Below are 12,991 nucleotides of genomic sequence, written 5' to 3' on the forward strand. Positions count from 1 at the left end.
CTAACCGGTTCTTCCTCTCACCCATCCCTTCCTCCCACCCCAAGCCGCACCCCCATCTACCTACTAACCTCATCCCACCTCCTTGACCTGTCCGTCTTCCCTGGACTGACCTATCCCCTCCCTACCTCCCCACCTATACTCTCTCCACCTATCTTCTTTACTCTCCATCTTCGGTCCGCCTCCCCCTCTCTCCCTATTTATTCCAGTTCCCTCAGCCCATCCCCCTCTCTGATGAAGGGTCTAGGCCCGAAACGTCAGCTTTTGTGCTCCTGAGATGCTGCTTGGCCTGCTGTGTTCATCCAGCCTCACATTTTATTATCTTGGAATTCTCCAGCATCTGCAGTTCCCATTATCTCGGAGACAAGAATAACCACTTTTCCTATGTGCAAACTGCAACCAGAGCCAAACACATCGTGGCAACAAAAGCCACCATGTGATCAAAAAGCCCCTTTTGTCTCAGCGCTCACCTCCAGGGCACATTGAATTCTATCTGTTAACTCAGTTTCTCTTGATACAGATAACATCTGACCCACTGAGTCTTTCCAGCATCTTCCACATTTTGGATAGTCCTGATCTTGATGTTGGACAGGCAACTGGAGAGTGCAGCAACAATTTTTACAGTGATGGAGGAAGCAGAAGTGTGGCACCAGCTACTATTGTGTACATACACAAACTGACCCCATACTTCCTGATGTGTTGCCAAGAATTGCATGCAGATGGTGAAGGCAACAAGTCCCAGGTAAAACAAAACATTCAGAATATACCAAAGGTGACCAAGGGAGCATACATTCATAAATCCCCCATGCTCATTGCCTATGGGCAAGTCCATTGTGGTACTGAGGAGGTGTTCCACTTTTGGAGACAACTAATTTCAGATTGAATGTTAAATCAAGACCTCAGACGCTCTTTCGGGTGAATGTATAAGGTCCTGTGGCACTATTACAAAGTAGAGCATTGGCACTACTACAAAGAAGAGTGGGGAATATTTCCATCTCTTCACCAGCATTCACCCTACTTCCAAATAACATCACTAAAAAGTATAATCTGTTTATCATCACAGTGCTGTTTGAAGTTTAGTAAATTAGTAGCAGAGCCAAGCTGAGTGGTTGCACCAATTTATCATAAAATCATCAGAACTGAGCAATAATGCAGGTTCTTTGTCTTAACCCACCTTTTAAATACATTAAAAGGATATCATTCACATAAGTGTATCATATAACACAATGAACCAGGATGTGGGAAAGACATTTACATTCGAAATAGAATCTATGCATTCGTTGGCAACTGAATAAACCAAAGTCATCGAAATCCCTCTGTTCTTTGTCCAACAATCTTTACACAGTGCCTCCTCCTTAAGAAGTAGAATACCCTCCAGACCTCTGCATGTGTGAATATTGGGTACAGTGCCCAGAATTCACCATCTGTATCCAAAGCTTAAAGTGAACTTTTTTTTTCATTAACATGGACTGCACTTAACCACAGCACAAGTGATAAGTGCTACGAGAGGATAGTAAGATGGCACCTTCAGTCAGTATGATGAGCAGCATTGTTCTTGGGACTGTAATGGATAGGGATTGTTGTGGATTTGGAAGTATGATGGACTGTCAGTTTAAGATTTGATCACATGATGTCAAGATGACACCATCAGCCATTTTGGGTGGGAAAAATGCATTTAGGATATAAATTAGCTGAGTGATGCAGGTTCATTTCTGAATGTAAATCCTAATTACAGACCTCCTGCTACAATCTTCCTGCCTTCTTGTACATACATGTTATCTCTTTCGGAATCTAGTATTTGGTCATTCCTCTGTAAATACCTAGAACAGCCTGTAACAGTTTGTGAGGATTAAGCCCAGTTTGTGTGTAATTCAGAGCATTGTCAAACCTAAGGATCTCAACTTCAAGAATCCTGTGGTTGCTCAGCCAGATGGGCGGCGTGGCGGTTTAGTAATTAGCACTGTTGCTTCGTAACACGTGGGATCTGGGTTTGATTCCAGCCTCGGACAACTATGTGGACTTTGCACATTCTCCCTGTTTTTGTGTGGGCTTCCATTCGGTGCTCCAGTTTCCTCTCACAATCCATGGATGTGAAGGTTAGGTGGATTGGCCATGCTAAATTGTTTCTAGTGCCCAGGGATCTGCAGGCTTTGTGGATTAGCAATGGGAAATGCAGGGCTACAGAACTGAATGAGGGGTGGGCGGGGTTTAGGTTTGGGTGGGATGCACTTTAGTGCGTTGGTGTGGACTCAATGGGCTGAATGGCCTGCTTCCACACTGTAGGGAGTCTCTGATTGTATGAAAACCCTTGGCATTGGCATGAGAACACAGAACACAGAACATTACAGCACAGTACAGGCCCTTCGGCCCTCGATGTTGTGCCGACCTGTCATACCAATCTGAAGCCCATCTAACCTACACTATTCCATGTACGTCCATATGCTTATCCAATGACGACTTAAATGTACCTAAAGTTGGCGAATCTACCACCGTTGCAGGCAAAGCGTTCCATTCCCTTACTACTCTCTGAGTAAAGAAACTACCTCTGACATCTGTCCTATATCTTTCACCCCTCAATTTAAAGCTATGCCCCCTCGTGCTCGCCGTCACCATCCTAGGAAAAAGGCTCTCCCTATCCACCCTATCGAACCCTCTGATTATTTTATATGTCTCAATTAAGTCACCTCTCAAACTTCTTCTCTCTAATGAAAACAGCCTCAAGTCCCTCAGCCTTTCCTCGTAAGACCTTCCTTCCATACCAGGCAATATCCTAGTAAATCTCCTCTACACCCTTTCCAAAGCTTCCACATCCTTCTTATAATGCGGTGACCAGAACTGAACACAATACTCCAAGTGCAGCTTCACCATAACCTCTTGGTTCCGGAACTCGATTCCTCTATTAATAAAAGCTAAAACACTGTATGCCTTCTTAACAGCCCTGTCAACCTGGGTGGCAACTTTCAATGATCTGTGTACATGGACACCAAGATCTCTCTGCTCATCTACGCTGCTAAGAATCTTACCATTAGCCCTGTACTTTGCCTTCTGGTTACTCCTACCAAAGTGCATCACCTCACACTTGTCTGCATTAAACTCCATTTGCCACCTCTCAGCTTTATTATATCAGTGCTTTCTTCTGGGTCTAGACCCTGTCCTGTTGTTTCCACTAGGAAAGTGATGTGTCATTACATTTGGCGGTAGGCCATCTAGCAAGCTTGCTCATAGTCCTATGTTTCAACCTAATAACCTGCTAACTGAATTCTGAGGCATACAAGCTTCAATAGCATCCAGTTATTCACAGTTATAGGAAGAAACATCTCACACCGCCAAGTTGTCTATGAATGAAGTTGTAAGAGGGCATAGCTCACTGCTGTAAAGTGACTGCCTTAGAAACAAGCAGTTCCTGGGCACTTACAGTTGTAATCGTTAGCACTGGAAAGTCATTGGATTCAAAAGTGTGCCTTCATGAATTAGTCCTCCTATGCAATATTTGTTCCATGGAATGGAGCATTCAAAGGGATTTCTGACCTCCTAACTTTGTCAGCTGCAACTTGCTGAATAGAAATGACAAGCCAGACTCCAGATATATGTTACAATAGTGGTTAACATGGACTATTACATGTTATCTTGTAGCATCTGAATTTTAGACCTGAGACCTTACAGTGATGAAAATGATTTTAAAAATGGGCAAATGCTGACCTAAAATGGGTGCTGGATTATCAGACCATAGATTGAGGGAAGTCCAGAGACATCATGTGGCATATGAAAAAGCATTGTGCACTTAAATTACCATTGTATCTAAAGATGTCATAGTCAGGGAATAGAATCAGAGTCAAGAAATTCACATCTCCAGCTATAATTCACACTTGTATGATAATTTTTTTTATTGGGAGATGTAAGAGTATCTTTTCATTTAATCAGCTTAGAAAGATTCAGGGACATACAGTGGACTATATTTCAAAAGCAGCTTTTGCGCAGAAGAGCAGAGAGAAAGAATATGAATTGAAAACAACAAGGACTGTGTGTCCCTCTGTCTCAACATCTCAGAAGACACCACGCAATGAGAAAGCAAATTGGGGAAATAAATGAACATTCTTTGTTCCTCCACCAAGAAAAAACTTGTAATCGACTCCTTCATTTTGATCACTGTACTTTTGACTGACAAGCAACTTACCTGCACGCTAAAGGGAAAAAAAACACAATATTTGTTGCAACTGACCAAGAAGGATTTAAAAAGAAGAGAATGCAGTTCTGACGAAGGGTCACTTGATCCGAAGCATTAACTCTGATTTCAGCCCACAAATGCTGCCAAACCTGCTGAGCTTTTCCAGCAATTTCTGTCCTTGTTTAAAAAAGAAGGAAGCTGAATTATCTGTCCTTACCTTCTCATAGCTTTTAGCCAAATGAACATTTAAAAAAGGCAACAATGCAGAGGAAAGGAAGTGTATGAGATATTCAATTTAAATGTGGAGAAGCATACACTTCTAAAATACTAGACACCTGATGTCCCACTCAGTCTTCAGTTGGGTTAGGATTTGGTTTAATCGAATATGATTTAGGCTTTCTTTTTATTTTCAGTTATAAGTAGTTATAGATTTGTTATTGGAAATAGAAGTAATGAAATGATTAAAGTTATTCACTCCTAAGATATTTTAGGGTGCAACATATCAGGTACATTTTAGCTGACTCTGGTCTTTAGATTCTGCTGAAGAGTGCAGGAGATGTGACTTGTGCCTGTTGATTTATATTTCTTGTCACATTGTGAAATGAGACAGCCAAGAAAGCCATGAGATAGGAAGTGGAACAGAGGAGTTCAGGGTGATTAGTTGCATCAAAGTTGGTATCTGGTGTTTTGAAGGAACTGTCTCACTTCTGGAGATCTTTATCACATGAAGAGTTGTCACACTATCATAAATAAGCAATGACAGCAGGCTAGATTGGTACTACTGAGGTGGATGGTGAGTCCGGAAATTTTCCAACTCTTCAGACCTTTCTAGGAGAAGAATCTTATGAACATCACAATGTTTGCTTTGTGGGTGGAAGTGCAGGATAGAGCCAGGCAAACTGAGGTCAAGTGTAACTGGCCAAGCTGGGCTGGTAGGAGTCCAAAAATGGAACAAAGGATCAGAATCATAGAGTAATATATATGGAAACAGGCCCTTCAGCCCACACTGGTCCGTGCTGACCGTGGTGCCCACTCAGCTAGTTCCAGTTGCCTACATTTGGTCTGTATCCCTCTAAACCCTTCCCATCCATGTACCTATTAAAATGTTTTTTAAATGCTGCTTTTGTACCCACCTCAACTACTTTCTCTGGCAGCCCATTCCATATACGCACCACTCTCTGTGTGAAGAAGTTGCCCTCAGGTCCTTCTTAAATCTTTCCCATCTCACCTTAAATCTATGCCCTCTAGTTTTCAATTCCCCATCGCTGGGAAAACGACTAAATGCATTCATCCTTTCTATGTCCCTCATGATTTTATACACCCCAATAAGGGCACTCCTCATTCTCCTATGTTCCAAGGTTAAAAGTTCTATCCTGGCCAACCTCTCCCTATAACTTTGGGCCACGAATCCTGGCAACATCCTCATAAATCTTCCTTTCACACTTTAACTGTATTTCCTTTAACAGGGTCACTAAAACTGTACACAATACTCCAAGTGGCTATACCAATGATTTATGCAACTTATACAAGCATCCAGAGGTAACCCACCCAAACACAGGTAGGATGGGCAAACTCCACACGGTCATCTGAGGGTAGAATTGAACCCAGGTCCCTGGGATTGTGAGGTAGTGGTGCTAACCACTGAGCCACCAATCCATTGGAATCCCTTGAAAGCCTTTTTTTAAATCTCAAAGGCTTAGTATCTTGTTTAAAAAAATGCACTTCTGTTCTTACCTTATATCAAAGACTGTCTTTTTAGACTGCAAACCAAACCATAAACTCAGAACTCCCACTACCGTACTGACATAATTGTAACTTTAGAATTCAGACAAGCGGTCTCAAAGAGTCACTAGGGAAATGTCAACAAATGACTTGAATTTACTAGAACAGATGCTACAACATTTGTTCAGTAAATGAAAGCAACACAGATTTATCAACTCTTACTGACATATGCATCTTTTTCATATTTTTAACGGGCTGGGGATTTAAATAACTTAAGATCATGACAGTTAAACAGAGCTTATCTGCCCTTCATAAGCATTTATATCAACCACACAAATTAGTGACTCCTCCATTGTTTTTTCAATATACTTGCAACAGCCAACATGGAATCTGTTTGTCTTTACCTCTGTGCCAGAAAATCTGTGTTCAAGTCCCTCCTTCCACAGAAGTGTGTCACAGCATTTCCAAACAAGTTGGATAAAATAAAGTGCTGAGTCCTTCGCGACCAACAGATGCTACAGCACTTAACTTAGCCCTTCTCCTTATTGCTTTTTTTTGTTATTGTCACACTGCCCTGGGGAGTTATATGGGTGTTTTGTTAATTTGGTGGTAGGTCCATTTTTTAAAAGAAAAGCCAGTTATTGTTCAGCATCCCTTGGAATTTTACTCCACAGCCAGATGGCATGGTCGCAAAGTAGAGAATTCTCTATGCAGATGTCCTCCCAATTTCCATCATGGACCTGGGATGGAGGGTGCTGCTTGCATATACTCCCATATACTCAGAGGTTAGGATGATCACAGATTCCCCAGGCAACTATCTGTTAGGGTACAAAAACGGAAATTGCTGGAAATCTCAGCAGGTTTGGCAGCATCTGTGGAGAGAAAGCAGAGTTGACGTTTCAAGTCCAGTGACCCATCTTCAGTTCTGAACAAGCTACTTGCTTCTGTTCAATTTGAATTGCTTCTGTACCTTCTCAGACCTGTCAATCAAAGGAGAGCTCCAAGAAAGTTCACCACCAGCTGAGGGGGTTGGGGGGATACTGGTAATGTGAATGTCCTGGATATAAGCTGTGGTAATTGAAGGACTGCAGTTAAGTGGTGACACTGCTTCTTCTCCCTTTTTGTTCATTATTCCAACATTGGGAATGTTTAGAGCTAAGTCCATCCATTTGGAAAAGCCTCTGAATTCCCAGCCAACTGAGAGGAGGCAGATACCTAGTATTTTCCAAGGGCAAAGAAGGGGGGACTGGTCCAGAGAGTTGGAAAAACTCAGCACAACAAGAGTAATCTCACACAAAGGGGGACCTCTATAAACAATTTTACAAATAATCACACATCCCTCTATAATATAGCGGTGCAAGAGCCTTACACAACTTCCTGAAATATAATACCAAGTTTTACTTATTTAAGCACACCATGTAAATGAATAGCATATCATTTGCCTGTGGTATTATCTCCTTGTTTCTCTCAAAAACATCCAATGCAAAATTATGCCCACTGCAAATCACGCTTAAGGAGCCAGGTGTCTGAGTGTATGACTTATATTTATCATCTGCCATTCTTTGTATAACCAATGGAGCAGTTATGATCTACACAAAGGTAGGTGCTCTCCTCATGTCTCCATAATTCAGAGTCTTGCATTTTCTTCTTCAGTTCATAAGAGTTTCCCATTCTAAGTTTTGTTGAGCGTTATGCTGATGGACTAGGGAAAAAGTCTTGATGTGGCTTCTTGTTGCCTTCCTCTTTTAGTAATAGAGCATAGTAACAGGCCCTTCAGCCCATTATATCTATGTTGAACAACAAGCAGCAAACAATACTAATTCCAGTTACCAGCACTTATTCCATGACCTATTAAACCCTGGCATTATAAGTGCATATTCAAATGCTTCTTAAATGTTGCAAGAATACCTGCCTCCACCACCCTCTCAAGCAGATCAATTCATAAGTCTGCCCCCACTGGGTGAAAAGACTTTTTTTTTCTCAGATCACCTGTAAACCACTTACTCCTCACCTTAAACTCATGCCCTCTAATCATAGACCCGTCTGCCATGGGGAAGAGATGCTCAGGATCTACTGTGTCTATGCCTCTCATAATTTTACATACTCCAGTCAGAAGTCCCCCCAGCTTCATCTGGGAGGAGGGGATAGGTGAGACGAAGAACAGGTTAGGGAGGCGGGGACGAGTTTTGCTGGTTTTGGGATGCAGTGGGGGAAGGGGAGATTTTAAAGCTTGTGAAATCCACATTGATACCATTGGACTGCAGGGTTCCCAAGCGGAATATGAGTTGTTGTTCCTGCAACCTTCGAGTGGCATCATTGTGGCACTGCAGGAGGCCCAGGATGGACAGGAAAACAAACTCAACCAATCCAATCTCACCTCACAACTGAGATTTTTCGTCCCAGGCAGCATCCTGGTGAATATCCCCTGCACCCTCTCCAATACAATCACATTCTTACAATTGTGTGGTGACCAGAATGGCAAACAGTAATCCATTTGTGACTGATCAATGTTTTATAAAGTTGTAACAAGACTTCCTTCCTCCTATACTCTTCCTCTTAGGTAAGGAAGAGAAGCATCCCATATGCTCCACCTTCCTGTGGTGACACCTTCAGGAATCTATGGACTTACACATGGGGTGCCTTTGTTCCTCAGTATTCCTTAGGGACCATGGTGTTTATCCTTCTCTTACTACTCCTCCAAAAGTGCACTTAACAGGATTAAATTCCACCTGCCATAACTTTGCACAATTTACCAGCTGATCAATATCAGACTGTAGCCTGAGACCATCCTCATCATTGTCATCAATACCTCCAATTTCACATCATCTGCAAACTTACTAATCATACCTTCAGCGTTCATATCCAAGTGGTTAATGCGCATAACAAACTGCAAGAGTCCCAGCACCGAGACCCTTTGCCTCCTATTTGTAAGGAAAGTTTGGACCTAGTTTGCCAACTTGTCTTGAGTCCCCTCTTGTCTCAAGTCTCTTGCCCTTTGGACCAGCCTCTCATGTGGAACCTTGTCAAAAGCCTTTCTGAAGTCCATCTAAACCACTCAACTGTACTATACTCATCAATATATTTAATCGCCTTTTCAAAAAAACTCAGTTAAATTAATCAGAGATAATAGGAATTGCAGATGCTGGAGAATCCAAGATAATAAAGCGTGGAGCTAGATGAACACATCAGGCCAAGCAGCATCTTAGGAGCAGGAAGGCTGATGTTTCAGGCCTAGAACCTTCATCAGAAAAGGGGAAGGGTAAGGGGATTCTGAAATAAATAGGGAGAGAGGGGGACGTGGATCTGAAGATGAATAGAGGAGAAAATAGGTGGAGAGGAGACAGACAAGTTAAAGAGACAGGGATGGAGCCAGTGAAGGTGAGTGTAGGTGGGGAGGTAGGGAGGGGATAGGTCAGTCTGGGGAGGATGGACAGGTCAAGGGGGCAGGATGAGGTTAGTAAGTAGGAAATGGGGGTGCGACTTGAGGTGGGAGGAGGGGATAGGTGAGACGAAGAACAGGTTAGGGAGGCGGGGACGAGTTTGGCTGGTTTTGGGATGCAGTGGGGGGAGGGGAGATTTTGAAGCTTGTGAAATCCACATTGATACCATTGGACTGCAGGGTTCCCAAGCGGAATATGAGTTGTTGTTCCTGCCACCTTCGAGTGGCATCGTTGTGGCACTGCAGGAGGCGCAGGATAGACATATCGTCTGAGGAATGGGAGGGGTATCTGTTGAAAGGATCTCTTCTGGAGGACCTGCCTCTACCTGGAAGCAACCACTTCCCTCTTCCACTACCTTTGAAATTTCATTGTTACTGTTCCCTGAGCATCAATTGTTGTGCCATGTCTTGCAGCCAATGTGTGATGTATATTTAAGAGACATGACCAAGATGGCATGTACATGACCTAATGGTTTAAAGGCCTCGATTTCCAAATTACAAATTTCTCGCAGCATGACGTACTGAGGGTTTACACCCGAATTTACAAACTTTTTACAGTTTACTCCCCCAAATTTCCCATTATCTAACAATTTAGCAATCATCAATGGAAGAATCATAGCCATTTCCAGCATATCTGCTGTACCAGAGCAGATAGCATCCAACAACAAACTGTAATTTACTAATAAAGCCATTTCTAAATATGTATAAAGTTGGGAGTGAATCATATCACACTGTCTTCTCACTCTAAAGGTGTGCCAGAACATGTGGTATGCAACATCAAATCAGTATTCACTACACTCAAGCAACAAAACAAGGTTTTCATACTGAACTGCTACATTTTCATACAACACCCATCCCCAGCACAACTTATGTTTGAAAGGCAAGTATGAATGACCTTGCCCAGTAACCAACTACCCATCCATTCTGAGACACAGGATATATTTCTTCAACCACAAGGAAGTATGAAAGGTACGCACAAGTAAAAAGCGGACGGAGAGCTACCACAGTGATATACTGGATGCAGTGTGTGAGTCAGAATTTCAGTCTCAAATGGCTGAAGACCGGTAAAAGTTACTAAGTTATTAAGCCAGCCTGGATCATATGAAACCATTACCCATCATGGTGCTACATTGTGAAGGGACAGAAGCCAGCTCACACCAACATATGATACGCCAATCATACATGCAGAGGGTGACGAGGAAAACTCCAATGACAATGGCTTTATGTGACAGTAACGAGTGGCAAGATAACCAAATTGCAAACCAAGATCACCGAAGAATAACACGATATACCATCTCAGTTGTCAGATCAGGGCAAGTGCCATGTCTGTATTGTTGAATTGACAGTGTGCACCCATCAGACATCTGTTTGGAATTTATTTTCTTTTGAAGAAGGGGAATGTTGTTCTATGTCACATGGCAGATATGTGATATACCTTTAAAAATATGTTCATTATGTTTTCACTGTATCATGAGATGTTACTAATTTTATAATATACTGAGTCCTATGTCCTATGACATGTTAAGAGAAGTGTGATGCTATACATCCAAATTACCCAGCCTGAGCACACACAAGTGTCTGTGATTTTGATGTATATATATCAATACCAAAAGGTGATAATAATAGTTTATTGAATTTTTAGAACTATATGACCCACATCTCATTTATATATTGTGGGAGCTGATAAAAAAAAGTCACAGTTGAATATCATGTCAAAACACATCAATAATTCCCTTTAAAACAGCTGCATTTTTAACGTATATACTAAGGAACAAGTGAGCAGGAGGATAGCATTCTGCACAGGCAATAGTGAGCCAGTTGTTTACCACAGGCCAGACAATCAAAGAGCTGTATAGCAGATTCTTTAATTTAGTTCAACATTCCCTCCTTCAGATCTCACAGGTTGTTTTGTTACAATGTCTTAGTCACTGAGTAACCCAGGCAATTGTGCTGACTTGGTGCTCCCCCTTTTCAGGCCAATACCTAACTCAGGTATTTACTATTACAAGTATCCAGCAGCTCGCTGTGTACGACTTTAGATGGGTGTTTTGTTTTGCGGCCCATGAAGGAATCTACTTACTTTTATACGTGAGGCTGCAAAATGTGTCGTGATAAAATGTGCTCTTACCACAAAGTGTGTGCAGCAAATAGTTTTTTCCCAGTGATACAAAACTGAAAGTTGTCAGCCATGGCCCCAGGTTGGCAGTCTCGTATCTGAGACAGAATGTGTGACTTCAAAAAGGAAGGAAAGATTTGTAGTTTCACAACATCCCCCGGAAGTCCCAATGTTTGTTTTCACAGCCAATGAAGTACCTTTGAAGTGTAATCGGTTTTGCGCGCCCCCCCCCCCCCCCCCCCCCCCCCCCCCCCCACCATGATCAAATCCAGTTTCTGTATCCATTTGAGTTTTGTGGCTAGGGAGAATATTGAAGTTGTAACAATTAAGTATGTCATTTTCCAGTGTTGGTTGCATTTGATCCTGCATATGAACAAGAATGGAGCTTGTTGTGAGCTCTTTAACAGAATTTAGAATTAGGTCCATAGTCACATGTGTTCATGAGTTCAGTGAAAAGATTACATGTCGCCACTTACAGCACCATCTTAGGTACAAAGGTACTTAGGTACCAAGCAGTGAAATAAAGATACAAGGTTAAAAAGTTAAACATTACAGTCCTTCTTACTAAAGAGTAGAAAAACAAAGAAGCACAGTCCATAAGCTCCTGGCTACACTTCTAACAAGGCCTCGAACTCCCCTGCTGATGGGCCAAACCTCACCTTTGCCACCTCTCTGTGCTGCCTGTTCCTGCCACTGCAACTGCCTCGGGCCTCCTGTTCCTGGCTCCCACTGCCGTCTCGTGCTGCCTGTTCATGCTGTTACCACTGCTCAGGGTGACTGCCATCGACATAGGGGACCTCTCTCACCGCCATGTTGGACTCACCCTCCCTGCAGTGGCTCAATCTCCTCTGTACTGCACAAATTAATACTTCACATACTGTAAGTATATTAATTTAAGGAAAAATATTTTAAAAGCAGTAAAAGAGGATGGAACAGATGAGTTCCGAGCAGGAGCCTGCATGCTGCGCTGCTACTCCACTGCTATCTATGCTGTAATAGATGACTCAAGTCAGTTCAAGGGTCAATAAGGAGCAGTTTTAGAGGTCAGTCAGTCTTGTTAGTGAGAGAGAGTCAGGGAAAGCAACACCATATTGCTAAAGTGCCACTGTTAGCTGACCCCTTGCAGTTGGAGTAAAGCATGCTCCGTGGACATTAGGGTTTTGCTCAGAGCAGCTAGCGAGATGACAATGTGTCAATGTTGGATGCTCAGATGCTGAATTGTGAAGTCCAGTAGGATTCAAACTCAGAAGCTGGTCAGCTCAGCTGGAAAAGAAGACCAAGATGTCTGAGCTCAGGGAAATTCAGGAGTTCACCAGCTCAGGAAAGCATGCTGTTTGGTAAAAGGCTGAAATTGTAACAGTAATTAGATGTTTGTAGGCAGCCTCAGAAATCCTGGGAATATGGCCTTGGTAGAAAGAATTGAACTACCAGGACATGAGAGCAGTCTTTGAGGCAGTCCAAATCAGAGCTGCTTTTAACGAAAAGGAGTTGGATCTTTAAAATTGAAGTTGATATCCTTTGTGAAGAAAATTCGGTGACCCACAATGTCACT

General features: G+C 42.5%; 1 long non-coding RNA gene across 2 annotated transcripts in view; it reads left to right on the forward strand.

Annotated features, from left to right (window-relative positions):
• The window catches only part of LOC125465986 (uncharacterized), a 38,689-nt gene that overhangs the window by 11,490 nt on the left and 14,208 nt on the right, over positions 1-12,991 (forward strand). The window contains exon 1 of one of the 2 annotated variants that reach the window (XR_007250344.1): positions 12,044-12,318. The exons of the other annotated variant lie outside the window; for it this stretch is intronic. This is a non-coding gene — a long non-coding RNA (uncharacterized LOC125465986). Of the gene's footprint in view, positions 1-12,043; positions 12,319-12,991 lie in introns of those variants that run through there. 2 annotated transcript variants of the gene reach the window in all.

This window comes from Stegostoma tigrinum, chromosome 30, assembly GCF_030684315.1.
Source record: "Stegostoma tigrinum isolate sSteTig4 chromosome 30, sSteTig4.hap1, whole genome shotgun sequence".
In the NCBI taxonomy this organism is placed as follows: domain Eukaryota; kingdom Metazoa; phylum Chordata; class Chondrichthyes; order Orectolobiformes; family Stegostomatidae; genus Stegostoma; species Stegostoma tigrinum.